We start from the raw sequence: 18,643 nt of genomic DNA, 5'->3' as shown, positions 1-18,643 counted from the left end.
TAACCTTAACATTTGCAGATACTAGAATTGATATTTGCATAACTCACTCATACACACATTTGCAGTCAGCATCAATATAACTTTAACAGACAAAATAACTAATAAAAACTCCAGGATCATGCAGCGAGGGTTAAAACGAACATTTTAAGGCCAAAATAACTAATCTCACTGGAGCAGTTACAGAGAGAGGGGTGACAATAGTACACCCTCGATAGTACTCCTTTCATATCAATACTCCCATCTCTATTTGCATGATGAAGCCTAATGAGCGCTTGGTGTCAGCACAGTCAAAAAAATTGTGAATGCTTTTTTGTTTTTGTTTTTTTTTTACAGAAAGAGTACATCTTTATATCTTTATCTTTATATTTGTTTTATGAATCGGACAATCTTACTCGACATCAGATGGGAAATATATAGTACCATAACAAATGGCTTTAATTTACATTGCACAAGCTTGACAGACATCTGATGAAAAATGTAAAGTCTAGTGTATAAATAGTCTCTTACCCAAGGACACAACAACAATATGATTCACATTCACACACACAAATCAAACAACAAATCACATTCACACACACAAATAGTTATTCTAGTTACTAATTCTTAAGTACTAGGTTTCTAAAAATGTCTACTCTTATTTGAATTGAATTGCTTGGACCACTACTTTTGAGTAATATTGTTTTCAAATAATACTAATTTTACTGAAGTACAATTTTGGTGACTTTATCCATGACTCTATTTTAATTTGTACATTTTTCTATTCTTTTACAGTCCAAAATGAAGTGCATTGACTGAAGCAGGTGATGGTCTGTGCCTGGATGGAAAAAAACAAAACCCTCCCACGCTGCTGGAATACCTGGACATTCCTGGAGCAGATGGAAACCCTTAATAAGAAAAAAACAATTTAATATTCCGTCGTTTCCCATCACCGTGGAAACTAACGGGTCTGTGGCCTTCATTTGAAAACCTCTGATATGACGAGAATCGCATTATGCACCGATGCGCCAGTCAATCTGTTTGTTTCTGAGGGCCCTCGAAAATACGCATAAATATGTATCTCCATGAAGGCTGAATTTTCTATTTTTATCTGCTAATACTGTACCGTAATTGTGGGGCTTTCTTGAAAAACAATACAGTCTGAATAATTACAGCAGAAACGCAATCGATGGATGCTCCAAGTCTTATCAGAGGGGTAGTTGGAGACAGCAGCTTTGTATGTATGGATGCCTGGGCGCTCACAATTGGAGAAAGCAATCCACTTAACATGGAAATTGTCCCTTCATCTTCGAGAGACTTAAGAGGTGACAAATCAGCGGTAAGCAGACAGTTCAGCCAAAACAATGACTTCTCCAATTTTACTCCCAGAACTCCACCTGATACTGGACTTTCTGAAGATAAAATGTGGGTTGAAAATGATTTTGTACAGATAAATTATAAACTTTATGAAATTCAACATTGGTGTGTTTTAAGTCTCATCTTAAGACCCACTTTTACTCTCTGGCTTTTACAGCCTTTGTTGTTTTTTAATTCATTTTGTTGTTTTTAATGTTATCTTTATATATGCAGCACTTTGTAAACTGTTTTGCTGATAAACTGTGGTGTGTAAATAAAGTGGATTTGGATCTTTTCAAAATTAATTGCCATTCTCTAATCTTGAAATATACGATCAAGTCTATAGCTTCAGGGAAAAATAATGTAATTGGATATAGCAGACGCTCTTTCTGATTCAAGTAACAATTTTTATCCAAGCTTGGGAGCAATATCAGCAGCTGCTATCTCACAAAATGTACTTTATTTTCAACAACAACTTTGTGCTGAAATAAATTTAAAAAATGGTATTTTGGTATTTTTGGTGTGCTGTTGTTGTATCTCTAGTTTAGATTTTTACAAACATGTTCTGAAATTCATGACATTCTTGTATTAGTTTAGCTGTTCAAATTTCAGTTTTCTGTCAAGTGTTAATGTCTGCTCTGAACAGAGTCCTACTTTTTACATCAAAAGTGTAATTGCAGTCACTATAATTGTCAGAAAATATTCAGTTACAATTTTTATGCAGTCCTCCTAGTGTCTGCCGTCACCTGGGATATCTTGCATGTGTGTGTATGTGATCAATAAATAAATAGCTGATAAATAAATAGCTGCTTGTTAAATAAGTCATTAGTACAAATTATTTAATATCTGACATATTGCAGCACCACAGATGATAGTGCAGATACTGTGATTTCTTCAGGCTTTTAAAAAGTAATTTGTTGTAAAATGAAAAAAGAAAAAGTGCCATTTTTTTCTCCAAATTGTATGGCCCACTCTGTAACTGTAGCCAAGAAATATTTTTCTCTGCGTTTTGGATTTTTTTATTGCACTGAGAAACTGTGAGCGAGGTTGCAAGTGATGTGCTATCTTCAGAAAGTTACATGGTGTTGCTTTAGATAAAATTAGATTAGTTGCTTTTTAATCCAAGCTTTTGAAATATTAGGCGTCTAGGCCTTTAGTTGATTAATCGGTCAACCGGTCAACTAATCGATTACATTTTTTTAAATATTAGAAGGATTTATATGGGACAAAAGCAGAAATTAGAAGTTTGAGAGTGAGTCAGCTGGGGATTTGGAATTTTGTGGTATTTGTGTAAAAAAAACCCTCATATGTATATTTCTGTGTCTGGTTTCTTAGTACTTTCTCTGCATATGTAGTTGTTTTTGGATCAGATAAACAGAGATACATAGTAGTCTTGAGAGTTTTTGCCATGCCCCCTTTTTAGTCGATTAGTTTATGACTGGCAGGACATGTCTTTAGTCGACCAAAACTTCACACTACACTACGACTACAGCCCTACTAAATATATGTGCAGTTGAAATGGACTTTGATCTTGTTTTTAAATATTGCCTAAGACAGCCCATTATTGCACATGTCCAGCACTAAATAACTGAAGTGAATAATGTCCAACAGGGCGCGCCACAGTTACTCTCTCCTTTGTGAAGCATAGGCCCGGCTCCATGTTGGTGAAATATGGACACGACCACACCACGCTTCGACTGGCCGACTGTTCAATTGACCTCAAAGACCACTTAAGATCTGAGAGAGTCATATTTCTCTTGATTGAATTTACATTAAAGCTCCACTTCTCGGCCCAGATCTTCATTCATTTGAAGCAAAGCAGAAAGGAACAGGGTCTGGGCTGTGTCTCCTTGTGTGGTTTTACAAATGAGTCCTGACATAAAACAAAGACCACAGCTTCATGAGGTTCAGTCAAAAGAGTATAAGAGACCTAAAGTGTGTTTGAAGTGCTCAATGGTGAGACTTACTTTCGGGTGCTGGGTCTGTCAAATGGAGATGTTATTGCTTTGTCTGGAAGGTTTCACATGGTATCAAACCTTTCTATCTTCATGGAGACCAAACCAGATCAAGTTACAAGTCAGGTCTGCGAGACAAACCCACTCAGTCAGAATATACTTCATGTTTTTCTCTGTATTTACTTCTTCTTTGACTCTAAACCTGTTGTCCAGTTAACAGAAGTAGAATTTTCTTTTAAAAACATGAAGCCTATTTTAAGGTTCTTCCTCACTTCTGCATTTTGAGCATCCTATTTATTCACCACAGTGATTTTATAAGAATTTTCCACAGCTTCCTAGAAATGAGAGCAAAGTTTACTGCTAGGAGTTAGCATGCTAGTAATGGACTTCCAGATAATCAGGCTATAAAACGCTTTATTATTAGATTATATTTTTTACCCCAAGTGCTGCTTATACAAATCTGTATTGAGATGAGACAACAAAAAAGACAAATACATGAAAAAAATTGAGTACAGGCTCTTTAATATCATACCGTGGAACATTCCAAGTAAGCAATAACATCTCCATGGAGACAAGAAGGTGACATTAAACGTGTTTATCCATTGAGATAATTATGCTTTGCCTGAGTGATTTCTATCTAGCACACAATCCATCTGTAAATGTATACATTATAAAAACATACAGCCTCAAAAGAAAAAAAAAGTTTTCATTGCAAAAGTTTTTCTTGTACTGGATGCTAGTCAGACTCCCATGGCATTGTGGGCACCAAAAAATGTGTGGAAGGTCATGTTGTTTCAGTGAGTGTCCTTCTCAAGCCTTAGAAACACATTTCATATTAAATCAATGTCATATTTCTGCAGACCAGAACTAAATAAAATAATATTCTGTATAATAATATTCCATCAGTTATCCGTAGGAGTTGTCAGTGTTAAGGATCTGCTGGTGGTGATATATGAACATGGGCATGACTTGTAAGGACCCAGGTTTGATAAACCTAATATTTAGTTTTAAACACTATATCTATGTTTCTTTTGAGTGCACATAATTTCATTAAATCATCCCAGTGGTTTAATGGTCGTGTCAGCTTGTTTGAATGTGAATGTAGCAAGAAGTGCACTGCCCTGGACTCGGCTCATTTGTATTGACTCCAGTGGAGACACGAGAAACTCTCCATGTGCAAATAGACAAACCTTGTTCTCACTGTTTTCCTTTAGTGCAGACGAGTACGTAAATCCACATCGCCACTAAAAACGGGACAAAAAGGAAGCCACATAAGAACGCCAGAGGCCCTGAGACAGGTATTTGTCTTTTAGATGACTTTTGCGATTTTAAAAAATGTGTACATACATAATGATCAAAGGGCGCCGTAGATTATGTACAAGGGCACGGGATGACAGGCCAACATCATACACAAAAACATGAAGGTTTATTGACTTGCTCCAGTGAGAGACCGTATCATGTTTGAGGGACATTGCACAATGAACTGGGCTGCTGCTTCAAGAGACCTGCATGTAAATTGTAATTTCATTGAAACTGAATTTGGTCAGGACAGGGTCCGCTCTGGGACAGTTATCCATTTGCTTGTTTCCTGTGAATGTTGATCAATCAGTTAGTCTAGTTACTTACCAGTGACTGTTTCACAGTTTGACTTTCTGTCTCTTAAATCAAAAATTTTGTGCAGCCGTGTGTGGTGACTGCTGTTGTGATTTTGGCCTCTACAAAAGTAAATTGACTTGAAATGGAAATTAGTATTCAAATTTTTATCAATAATTTGTTTAATTTACGAATGTGTTTCAGTTTTGGCGTTTCAATTTCAATCAAACAATATTAATTTTCTGATTCAGTGGCACAGATACCACCCCATAATTTTCCCATTTGAACAAGCAATATCTGGGCCAAGGACATCGCTAGTAGCAGGGTTAAAACCTCATCTCAAAGAAACAAATAATCAGGGCGCAGCAAATATCTGAACATTAGCGAGAGACCAGAGCTTTCTGGGATACGCCAACTTAAAAACCAACATTTGTGCAAAAACCTCCCTAAATGAGAGTGAAATGAAACAGGAAGTGCAGTGAATGACATGCATAGTTTAGCCTTTTACACAGACATCTGAGAGTCGATTGGCTAAGACCAGATCTAATTAAAGTGGCAGTAAACCACATTATCGCCTCATTAGGGTTAATTGACCTCCTGGAGACCTGTTACTGGAAGAAGATGCCTGTGTACAGACAACATTAAGAAAAGGCCGAATGGGAGGTGTGGTGGAGGGACGCATTTGACAGACAAGAGTTAGACAAGGAGCAATGAAAGATACGAAATAAGGGCTGGGCCATTTCAAAATAGAAAATGTAATGGCGTTCTGACCCCACTATCAAAGACAATTCACTGTTTGCAGGTATATGCTCAAACATGGACACTTTCAGTTACTTTTGTCCACCTACTCTTTATTTAGGACATATTCTGAGTGAGTGACAGGTGGATTTAACCAAGCACAGTGGAGAGCCAAATTGCATTGTGTAACATTTCTGATGGATGGCCTGTCAGATGCTTTTCTTCTTGAAGATATTATTGCTTTGCCTGGAATGTTTCACAGTATGGTATTAAACCTTTCTATCTTCATGGAGACTACATCCCGAGGTAAAAATAATCCCCCGCGAATAGGACTTTTGTGATTTGATTATTGCTCCTACTCAAATTTCAATTTCGTTTTGATTGCAGTATAATATACTATATTGTGTAACGTCTCTACCTGCTGAGGTTGAGATACTCTTGCGAGCGTTAACACAATCAAAAGTATATCGAATGACAGCCCCTTTACAACTTAACCTGACATGTTACCCAGCTATTCTCATCTCTACACTTACTCCAATTTCACAGGAATTCTCTCTCCATTCTGCATGTTTTGTCAAATCCGTCGAATCCTTGATAACGTCTCCACAGAAGACTCTTTTGCTCTTTTGCGTTTGAACCTTAGCTGTCGAGGATGTGACGGAGCAGCCCTAAATACAGTGAGATTACAGTGGAACGCCCCAGTATATCAAAGCAGCGAGCAGAAAGAAGCGCTAGCAACAGCAGCCGCGAAGCCTAATTTTCTCTCCCCACTTCAGATGTGCGTAGCCTGGGGCGTCTCTTTGAATCTCACTCCCTCTTGTCAGTGAGAGATGGATCATGGGATTTCGTTGAGGTGAGGCCGTGGCTGATCACATTTGGATGTATTTAGATGATTGTTATCTGGGTTGCTATATGTTCTAGGGTCAAACGGTGGCTATGACCCAAAGAGAACCCATGTGTGCTAACCTAAACTGGCTTTTGATTCTTAAAGGTTCACTGTGCAACTTTTCTGGTGCATAAATTGACATAGTAGAGGTACTAGTATTCTGTTTTAGAGCTCACTGCTACTTTCTGTGTTTTTGTTTTCTTCACAAACTCCCATTTGACTGAGATTAGGACAAATATTTACCACATACTACCCCACCAAACCAACTCAGAATTAGGAAGAAAAGGTATTTCTCCCTTGCTACCTTTTCTGATCTGTTATAATGTTGTTTCCTAAGGCACACGCATACCTGGAGTTGCGATTTTTTGTTTTTTCATTCACACATGTTTAACACATTAACCCTGCATATTTAGCAGTTATTCTGTCAAACAGAAAATACTCTGTTCAATCGTGTGACATCATGTGGTAATAAAGGAAGGACTCCACTGGGTTTTTAAGCTCCATGCTCCTTCACTCGAATAATGTGGCACTTCCAGGACTGAAAACAGCCAATTTCTACTGACCTAAAGGTAAAAGGAGCTGTACTTGAAAACTACAACTTCACATGGTGGAACAGAGCATTTTGAACGTTGAAGATGCAGATAGATAATAAAGGGTTACTCAAACACATGTGAATGAAACAAAACACAACTCCAGATATGTTTTTAAGGAGGTAACAATATTATAATGTTGAAAGCTCACAAGAATCAATTTTGCATAATATACTGTAGGACAGTGTTTCCTAAACTTTTTTCCTGGGGACCATATTTTAAAAATCAGAAACCTTCACGACCCAAGTCAATAGACATTATTCATAAATCACAAAATAAAGGTGGATTTGAGCATTATTGAACATTAATGAGGATATTTTATTGTTGAGTGAGTGATCGTGTCTTTCTGAACAATTAGTATTACTCAAGTGTAAACAATGAAAAACAGTATAAAAAATTTTCCTTATTTTTGTCCCCTGAGGAAAGCCATAGGCTGAAATGTGTCGGGACTTTGTAAGTTGTCCATTAAGACATGCCGTAAACTAATAAAGGCATTTTGAGTTTTTTGCATCTTTGTAATGAAAAACAGTAATTGAATCAGCAGTAAAAGGATCCATAAGTTGCCTATTAGGACATTAAATGTAGCCCTTTTTCTTTTTTTTTTTCTTTTCAACATTGATTTGAACCAGCAAAAATGGAACAAAATAGTCAATAAAATAATTACAAAAAGATTAGACATTATACAAAACATGTCTTAACATTTCAACTTTTCTAATAAGATAGGTGGGCCTGTCTGGATTTCAGTTCTCTCGTGTGTCAGAACTGTACATTGCAGACATACATGCAGATCGTGACAAGAAGACCCAAAAAAATCTCTTGCGACCTACCTGAGGGTCGCGGTCCAGTCTTTGGGAAACAATGTTGTAGGACTTTTAAGTTTCGGGTCACGTGCAGGCCAGCCATTTCAAAAAACAAAGCATTTCGGATTGCGTGGGTAGTATAGTGAAGAAGACCTCATAAAAAGTATTGACTCATAACGGCAGAAGAGGCAGAAATCCCCTAAAACATCTCACACATCAATAGGCGGCCATAGCTTCAGGCTCACTCCCATTTTCCCTCATTAAATTCTCATAGAGTACTCATCAAAACACATCTTTCATCTAGACACTGCACCGGCCGAGGACTGCTCCAACAGCCAGAAGAATTCACCCCATTGACTACACGCTGTGGATGGGCACGGATGCTAACTCAGTAGGATAACTGCTTTGTTTTGATGTTGCGAGTCTGTTATTCGTCTGTGGCTTTCTAACAACAAAATAGATCATTCAAGATGTATAGGAGCTTTGAAGTGCAGCTTATGACAACAGCTGCTGAGGATGGAGGAAGTCCGGAGCTGTATGCAGACAGTGAATTATACATTGGTCAGGAAAAGTCAAAGAAAATAATACAAAATCCCTATAGTTAAGAGCTGCTGACTTGGGGCCAGTACACTGAGTGTGAGTTTGTTTTGTCTGCACGGCTTTAACTACGTAAGAGTACATACAGAGGAGAATTTTCTAACAGCTATTACTCCTAATGAAGATCCAAACTAAAGACGGATACATTTGTACCTTATGTTTAAGCATGAGAAAGCAAATGTTCAATTATCACAAGCATTGCTCATAACGCTGACAGTGTAGCAGAGGTGAATAGTACTCAGTTTCATTTACTCAAGAAACTTTTCAAAGAAGTTGTACTTTTCTAGTAGAACATTTTTATTTTTACTTGAGTTATATTTTTAATGAAGTAATAGTATTTTGTACTTTTCAGAGTACATTTCTAGCAGCATATTTTTACTTCCAGCTGAGTAATATTATTTGTTGAAGTATTAGTATTCTCACATGAGTAAAAGTTTTGGTTACTCTCCTTATAGTCTACAAGTGACAAAAGCTTTATGTTGACGTTGACAAAATGATTTGAACATGTTTCTTTCACCACTCCGTTAGATATAATGTAGTTTTAACCTCAACTAAATCAGATGTTTTGTCCTAACAGTTAGTCTTAACTCACTCTTACTTGAGTAGTAGTCTTACTCGAGTACAGTTTTAGGCTGCTTTACCCACCTCTGCATTATAGTTCTTTTAAATAGGATGCATTTCTAAAGTCTTAACTATCAAGTCAGAGGGAGCATCTTGTTGTGTAATTAGTCCTCAAGGAATAAAAAGGGATAAATATAATACAAAGCACTGTGTAACTGTTTTGGCAGAGGGCGCACCACTTAGTATCTCATGAAGATGTTACAGGAATTGCCTGGAATGTTTCACAGTAAGGCATTAAACTTATGTTTCTTGCATTTACTCAATTACTTTTTGCTCCATACCTTGTAAATTCATAATGTGAGTGGGGCTTCCTTTCCACAGACCAGGCCTATAACTTGTGGTGTCACCTGCTTGTGTCCACTGTTTTTCTACACTGCGGAACATTTCCAGGCAAACGGTAAATATCTCCATGGAGACGCATTATAGTGCAAAACTCAATAGATAGATGGGACAGTAAAATAAAGACCTCCTGGACTACCAGCCTATCCACACTAATTAATTCAGCATGACATGTAAATACTTTGAACTATTTTTGACTTGGCATTTTCCGTGATTTATGGGGTAAACATCTGGCATCACACATTGCTCTGTTGATAGTTAATAGACGAATGGTGTTGTGAAAAAGTCGTTGCTAAGCTATGCACGCACCTATGTGAATGTATCTGGTGTCATTATGTGATGCTCACCACCCACTGAGCTGTGAAAGTAATGGGACATTGATCAGACACTGAACCATAGACTGGAATCACGCCCGCCTTAGACCGCATACAGAGACATACAATACATGTACAAAATAGGTTCAACTCAGAAATGTCTGGAAAGAAATTGATCAATACTATGTTTTTGTCTGCCCTGAGATTTATTACAAGTTTTTCTGGGTCAAATATCCGCAGGCATGTATTTGACCTAAACTACATTCCTAAGGACATAAGTGTACTTCAGCTTAATTTGCTTAGAATGTTTGTCAGTAAAGCATTCAACTTATCTTTCTTGACTTTATTCAATTACAGGTGCTCAAAATACCTTTGTGAAGAGGCATTCGGGGTTACCTCTCCGCAGATCTGACTTATAACTTGGCCTTGGTGGTATCGGCTATCTGTCTCCATGGAGATAAATGTGTTCAGGGCCATACCCACTAGAAAAGTTACAGAGTGCACTTTGAAATGATTTTCTTTTCTTTCTCATCTTCCTTGACCGCTATTCAATAACAGGTGCTCCAAATATCTTGGAAAACAGGCATTTGGGGTTGCCTCTTCATAGATCTGACCTGTAACTTGGCCTTGGTGGTGTCAGATGTCTCCATGGTGAGAAATATCATCAATGCCATATCTATGAAAAAGTTATAAAGTGTGCCTTTAAGAGATTTTCTTGCCTCTATTCAATTACAGGGGCTCAAAATACCCTAGTCTTGGTGGTGTCAGCTACCTGTTTCCATGGAGATAAATACAGTATGTTCATTGCCATATTCACTAAAAGTTACAGAGTGTGACTTTAAATTATTTTCTTTTCTTTCTCAGCTTTCTTGCCCCTATTCAATAACTCAAAATACCTTGGAAAATGTGCATCTCCACAGATCTGAACTGGAACTTGGCTTTGGCGATGTCAGTGACTCGTCTCCATGGAGATAAATGTTCCACAATCTATATTTATTCTTATTATTCAATTATGGTTGTTTTTATTGCTCAAAAATATCTTTAAAAACACGTATTCTTACTGTGAGTAGGGTCGCCTCTTCACAGATCTCGCCTGTAAACTGGCCTGATTGTGTCTCCTGCTTGCTTCTATGGAGACTGGAAAGTTGAATACCATACATCGGAATATTGGAGGTAAAGCAACGATATCTCTACCAGGCCCTCTACCAGAAAAGTTACAAAGTGCACCCTTAGATGATTTCCTTTTCTCTCTCTCAGAACATGATCTACCAGTACTCTGAAGTTGTCCCAGATCGTCTAGTCTGCTTCAGTTTGACGTCTTCTTGTTGGAGATATGCTTGCTTTTCATTCACGCGGGTCCATTAAACTGTTATAAAAGCCTGAACGAGCAGAGAGCTGCCCATCCACTACTCACAAACACTTTTACTCTTAAGTCTATGACAGGTTGGTACAGCTATCCCCACCCAGCGCTCATCCTGCCTCCAAAACTCTCTCCAACTTGTGTCGATGCTGTGATAGACACTGTGGTTTGATGCTAGCAGTCAGGTGCATAGTGGCTTCAGCTTGTCACCTGTCACTAGGTTTCAGATAAGCCATAGACAGGTGCAATTGATGTTGTTTTGTTTGGTGTGTTCCCATCTGGAGGTACGCTGCCGGGAGACAATGTAGAGCTGACGTGTTGGACATAGAGCACATTGTTAAGACACCCATGTCACTGTGAAATGCATCAGGTCAGGCTTGGCTTTCATGTGATGGACGAGAGGCAGGTTGGACCAGGTAGACTGGAACCCTGACAGTGGCTGCGGTTACATGTACGCTCACAATCGGATTGTTAACGGATTGCTGGAGTTGTCTGATTATCAAAATGACTTGTAGCCAGCAAAATCTGATGTGAGTAATCAGATTTCTTTCCTACTTACTCATTTCAAGGTTTGCATGTCATTCTAATATCAGATAACTCCAGAAATGTGATAATGATCTGATTTCTGAGTGCAAACCTTGCCAGCGGGGCATGCAATTCAATTCCTGTACATGTTTCCTGAGAGCGTTCAGAGGATGGATGTACATTATAAAGAATGGGAAATACAATGTAATATGAGAAATTTGGATTCATGAAAAAAAAAAAAAAGATACATGGCTAAAACTCCTTGTCAAAGCCTGATCTTGTCAGATGTCAGAAGCTACGCCTAAGTCTGATTAGTGCTTGGATGGGAGACAGCTGAAAATACTAGGGATGTAACAATATCCAAATCTCACGGTACAATGTTGTTACGATATGCATCTGATGGTACGGTCTTTATTGCGATCTTTTGGAGAAGCTAATAGAAGTGTAGGTAGGATACTTCTTGCCTTTGAAATACCTTGACAAGACTTGTGTGAATCATTACTGTCATAATCTCAAGCATTAAAGTAAAAATCAATCAAGGGATATGTAGTTTGGTATGTTTTTTAACTGCTGCTACTATAAAACACGGCATTTAAGCAAAGGAGTTTGTGATTCAGTATATTGTGACAGCCCACAATATTATTGTGAGCACTTTGACGATATGATATCATGATATTTCGGTTATTGTTACATCCCTAGAAACAGTGGACCGAGCATTTCACACCTAGGCCTTCAGTAGTGCTCCGTCTGAAACAATTCAATCTTCAATAACTACTTTATGGTTATAAAAGCATCTTATTATACAGAAACACAGTATAAGGAGCTGTGGAGATTCCGTACACGGAGAAGAAGTGAGGAGCACTGGGAAGCTAAACCAGGACTAAACCAGAACTAAACCAGGACTGTTTGTCGGGACTGGCCCAAAGGTGCGCCCGCATAGACTGTCGGGTGACCGCAGATGAAAGGACCGGGGCCGCACGGGGCTCGGGGCTGCACAGGGGACAGCGGACACCTTGCTCCGGTTGTTTCAGGGGTTATCTCTCTCGCTCTCTCACTCTCTCTCAAGTTCAAGATTAGTCCTGGTATAGAGTTGGTTTAGTCTTGGTTCCGCTATACATGCATTTTGCTGCTTTGGCTGGTTCACTCTCTGACTGGCCAATCAACGGGCCTGAATCTGGTGACGTTGCTGTACAGAAGGCCCTGGCGACACCGACTCAAAATCTGATTGGTTGAAGCAACAGTTTCATGTGCATTTATTTTGTGTTTGAGGGCCTGCAGGGTGGATTGTGAAAGCGTCAGACTTCTTTGACTTTGACTCTGCCTAGCAACAAGTGATGGCTGAAATGTGATTGGTACTTTAATATGAATATACATGTGTGGAAGCAGCACAACCATCAGAAAAGCTCTGAAAGGAAGCGGACAGACCATTTGTAATGATTTAATATTAATAATATAATTAACATCAGTCTGTGATTGAGATATTTTTTTAGGCCAGCACAGAAGGTCTTGCAGGCCCTGACGCCCCGCCACTGCCTAGAAAATACCACGTGCCAGAGTACGGTGCCTCATTGTCATGACAGTTCACCTACATTGCCAAAAAGTGGTGTACACGTGCGCCTGATTGGTGATGGTTGTCATTTTTATTACATCTTCGTAGTCTGACATCATTAATCTCAAAATTAAAGAGACTGTACCTAATCTTTTTTGTAATAACTTAAGCAGTGTTTTTATCACCTGCTGTTGTTGTTAGCCTTGCCATGACAGCAAAACTGTTTGTGAAAAGTACTTAAACCATCTGGCCTTTCCAGTGTGGAGGATACAAGGCCTGGACTTGCAAGCCTCAAAACCTCAAAATTGTGCTCTCATTAAAACTGTTTCACATTCAAATCCTGAGGTTCTGGTCATTGCTCGTGACCCTAACACCGGTTTATTAAAACATTGTGTTGGCATTGTGCAGTATTGTCTTGAGCTGAGCCCTATTGAAATCCATTGTAATCTTCGTCTAAAATATTGCTATAGTTACATCATTGTTCTGGGTGTTGCTCACAGCCCTACTTGTAATTTCATGTTGTCAGTGTTGATTTATGTATTGATTCTTCACATTGCAGAGCCCTATCTTGCAGACTAGCCCCACAGTACATGAAGCACGCGATGCTCCATTGACTCAACATGGCTGTATTACCTTTAGCCCTTTAGCCTTTGCACATGTTATGGCAGAGCTGGCACAGATAGAGAAATCCACTGTTCTGCCTCAAAACCCACCAAGCCCACCTTTTAGGTTCACAGTTTACATGTGCTCAGGTCTCCAGAGGATCAAGTCATTTATTTTTCTTTTTGTTGTATTATTTCTTTCTGAGTTGCAGCACCTCTGGATCCCTTAGGATCTCCAGACCTGAAACATACTTTATGGTAAATTTCCAATGCAAGCTTTTTCAACTTCTCCTTTTTTTGAGCAATGCATAATCTTAGGTAGAAAATGTTCAAAGCTAGTCATGTGGACACTGTTTTTTAAATCAAGACATTTCGACTCCCATCCAGAGGTCATTTTCAGTTTGATGGGGTATGACTTTGAAAACCTTTTCAAGCTTGGACCTCCTTGATGAATGAGAGATTACACCGACTCAAAAACATGATCTTTAAAGAAAGTATGCAAAGTTTAAAAATACTATCAATCAGGTTGTAGTAGTTAGTTTTTTCCATTTATTAGCTAATTCATTCAATTCAATTGATTTTAAATACATGCATGTTAGAGTGCTCCTATATTGTTTTGTACTGAGGAGTGAGTGATAAGAAAATGTCATTTTTTTTCATAAAGCAATCATTAAATTCTGCGTTCTTGCACCCACTGAAATATGCACTATGTAAGTTTTCTGGTGGAGGTTCACATATTAAAGGTCCTGTACCTGACTGATATATTGTATAAGCAGCTCTTCAGGTCAAAATAAGTCTGCTGTATACTGCCTGCATCTAATTAAAAAAACAATTTCTTGCCCAATAATCAGGAAGTGCACATTAGCATGCTAGTTAGCTTTACTGTCTGGTCTTTGAGAGTTGTCAACAGTGCTTATAAAGTAATTACAGAGAATATTTAGAAATTCATTAGTTAAATGAGAAATAATTTTGGACCATTTCAAACCACTGCAAACTAATTCTGTTTTTCATGTTTTTAGACAATAAAAATCAGGTTCAGCACCTTGAACTAGGGTTGTCGCGGTCACCGCAATATTGCAATACCATGGTATGATCAATCACACCGCATGAGAGTTCAGGTGACCGCAGTAACCACATTTTGCATTTTAATGAGGCTCCATGCGCACGTCCGGCATAATTATACAATTCTACTATGAACTAATTCATGTTTACGTGGCTCTGAGCAAATGGGTTCAAATACTGGGACCCAACCCAAACCTGTGCACATTAAAACTAATGTGTTGCATGACAGCTGACCTGGCTATCTGCTATTTGCGTAACTAATCACACTTCATTTTGCTATTTTCACTCACATGCACTCTTTAGGACCTGTTTGAAATGGCCTAGGCACTCACAGGATATGATGTACATAGAAGCTTTTAGTGGAGTTTGGGACTAAAGCACCTGGATGGTGGAGTGAGGAGCACCTGACGCAGCGTGTACATGCGCTGGATGTCTCCGTCCAGGTGAGGAGCTTTGTCTTTGCCCCGTGTTGTTGGCATGTATGAATCATGATGTGTTTTGTTCACGCTGGAGAATCATTTGTATAGTTTCAATGCGTAGCTATAAAACTATTCATAACGTGTCTGCTCCATGCGCACAGGACACCATGCACCTTTTTCTCTCACTGTTTTCATTTCATAATAATTGCATAAGGACTAAAGTTGTCCTCTTTGTGCAGGTAACACATGGAAATACAAAAGTCGTGTGCGCTTGTTTGATAATCAGAGCTACAGAATATGCTTTAGGCGAGGCTATGATAGGACCCACTTTACTCTTCTCATTGAGTTATCAGACCCGCCCGAACTCACAGGACCTGCATGTTAACCGGTTATGGGTCGACCTGCACATCACTACCCAGTGTCAGAAAAAACTGTTTTGGTGAACTGTTCAATAACTGGTCAATAATCACTGTTGCACTCCTCCATGCTTAACTTGGTACATCCATTTGGATACAATGGGGGCGTTCAAGTGCGTACAGGGCAGGCGTACCCCTGCAGGAGCCTCTGTGGGGGTTTATCTGTTTGTCTGTCACTTAGGCCTGGCTGTGGTTTTATATAGATATTTTTCAAACACATTGCCACTGTACATGTATTATTATGGAAAGCAGAAGCATGTTTAAAAAAAATAATAATAATAATTAATGGACTTGTTTCTATTAAAAAGACAATATATAACAATGTACAAAATGTAAAACAATGATCTAGGTAAAATATCACAGCAAACACGACAAACAAACACTGAGTCCATCTTTAAATCGTAACCTTGGTCTTCACTCCTTTTAATTGCAACTGACCATTATCTTGGCAACGTTGACAACAGTTGTTATTGGTGGCCATAGCACTCCAGCTGTGAGGTGAGAGGCGGCTGCTCTCCCTGTCATCAAATACAAGTCGGGCCAGGCTTCTTGTGAAGTAGAACAACAAAGCTCCCTGTTCACGGAGAAGGTGTCAGACTAGAATTCACAGCACTAGATTGTTACTATCAAGTTCGGCCTGCAACATTTCTCGAAATATAGATTTCCCGTTTGATCTGATTCCTGGTTTTATGATTATATTTTACAAATGAGCAATATAACATACATGATTTTCACATCTACAAAATCTAAAAGGATGAGAACTTTGCACATCAGTTACTTGAGGACGGGTGCTTTGGAGGAGATGGAGCAGCCCAAGAACATAGAGAAAAATCCCGTGCACTGTCTTACTTGCAAATTGTGAGATTTATTAGGACAAACCGAGCAATGTTTTGGCACTAGGCCCTCATCAGGCAAACATCTATCTATCTACATCTACAAAATCTACCATGTTATAATGTTCCCTCTCAAAAAATACGCCTGAAAAACTTAGATGTCATCCATGCATGTTTTAGTAATTTAGTGATCTCTTCTGGGGCTTATTTGAAACCTCCCTACAGTTGGCAGTAAGGTCAGTCCACAAGCCGATGTCACCTATGCACTACACGCTATTTTTCCATAAATATAAAAATTATGAAAACAAACTATAACTTAACAAAACTCATGATGCGCATTAGTTTCCTCGCGGTTAAACCATTGCAACAGTCTCTTCACCAGCCTCAACAAAAGAGCGCGTCCTGCAGTATGTTCAAAACTCTGCTGCATGACTTTTGACCCCCACACAAACAGGAGGGCCCACATCACACCTATTCTAAAAGGGCTTCGCTGGCTCCCTTGTTTTGTATGGCGTCCACTTTAAAATTCTTGTTTTGACCTTTCAAGCCCTATATGGACAAGCTCCCGTGTATATATAGCGGAGCTGATCAAACCTTAAAGCTCGGCTCACAGCTTCAAGTCCTTAGAGCTGAACCTGCTGATGGTCCCTCCAACAAGTCCCTCGACTTTGGAACAAAATGTCTCTCTGCCTCTGTTCTTTGGACTCTCCTTTTAGAAAGCACATGAAGAATTTTGAGCAAGCATTTAAACCTTATTGATATATGGAATGTAATTTTGCTGCACACTTCTGTTAATGACATTTTTTTACTGTGAAGAATGTTGTGAAAAGCTCTATATAAATAAAGTTTACTTACTAGCAGAATGCACCCGTTTATAATGTGATAGCACTCTGAAAGGGGGGCGAGTTTGCACAGAGAGCAAAGGGAGCGTAATCTCAGAGTGTCAAGATGAATAATTGTCTACTTCCAACAACATTTCTGTCAGGATAATGTTAGCCAAAATAAACAATATAATAACTTGAAGGATTCAATGAGGACCTTTTCCCTTTTAAAAGATCTCATATTTTGCCCGGAACTGCTTTATTGCTATGGGGATAGAGGACCATCTCCATATCTTGAAACCCGTGAATAGCTAGAGAATCCAACATTGTGTATGTTATCCTTAGTTTTATTTTCACTGAAGTTTGTAGTGTTCATGTAGTATGTAAGTGTGTCCATAATTACTGTATACCTCCCACCAGTCCAGAAGCGCACAGCTGGACTCCTTGTGTTTGTCATTGTAAGAGTAAATGTATAAGACACAGATGGTGGAGTATTGACATATGTTAGAATATCCTCTACAGCTGCAGCTCAGTTAAAGCAAAGCACTTGATTGTTGTGTGGATTGGACAGCAGCAATGAGAAATGTCAGAATTTTCATAAAAATGCCCACTGAGGTGTGAAGAGATTTAGGACACCATACTGTGCCGTGCTCAAGCGTAAATGCATAGGGTTTTTTGGCCCACGCTCACACCTGCACAACCGCACCAAGCCACGGCCTGATGACTTCATCACATGGCTGTGTTTGTTTACATGTCGCGCAGCAGAGCTATCGCTTTTAGAGGAGAAATAACTCCAGCGGCATGAAATGTCTATTAAATAGTGAGACAGATGTGTGTCCTTTTATGATGTTTATGGATATAAAAACAGACGGTGACAGGTTTCAAAACTTCTGTCACCATCCACAGTCCTTATTGAAGGTAAGCGCAAATTTTCCGTGTGGTTTGGCGTATGAGTAACATTAGCTCACACACAGGGCTCATATAGTTAAACTGTGCATGTGCATGTACATGAGCAACCGTGCCGTGTTTTGGCCCACCTCCTCCAACCGGGCTAAAGTCTAAATTGTGCCGTTCCTGAGCACGGTGCAATTGCGCTCACACTGGACCAACATACCCCACTTTAGGGGCGATACATGCTTAGGCATGGTTCTAAAGTCCTAGAATAAATGCACCCTTAAATGAAGCAAAATTAAAGTTGGTTTTAACTGTGTATAGTGGAGACGGAAATATGCACCATTTCAAAATACGTAGTAACTTCCATAACACTTTATAATATGCTTGTATATGGTGA

Source organism: Boleophthalmus pectinirostris, unplaced genomic scaffold (genome assembly GCF_026225935.1).
Source record: "Boleophthalmus pectinirostris isolate CB_2022bp ecotype Guang Dong unplaced genomic scaffold, ASM2622593v1 HiC_scaffold_16, whole genome shotgun sequence".
Taxonomy (NCBI): Eukaryota; Metazoa; Chordata; class Actinopteri; order Gobiiformes; family Gobiidae; genus Boleophthalmus; species Boleophthalmus pectinirostris.
Note: the sequence above shows the minus strand (reverse complement) of the source record.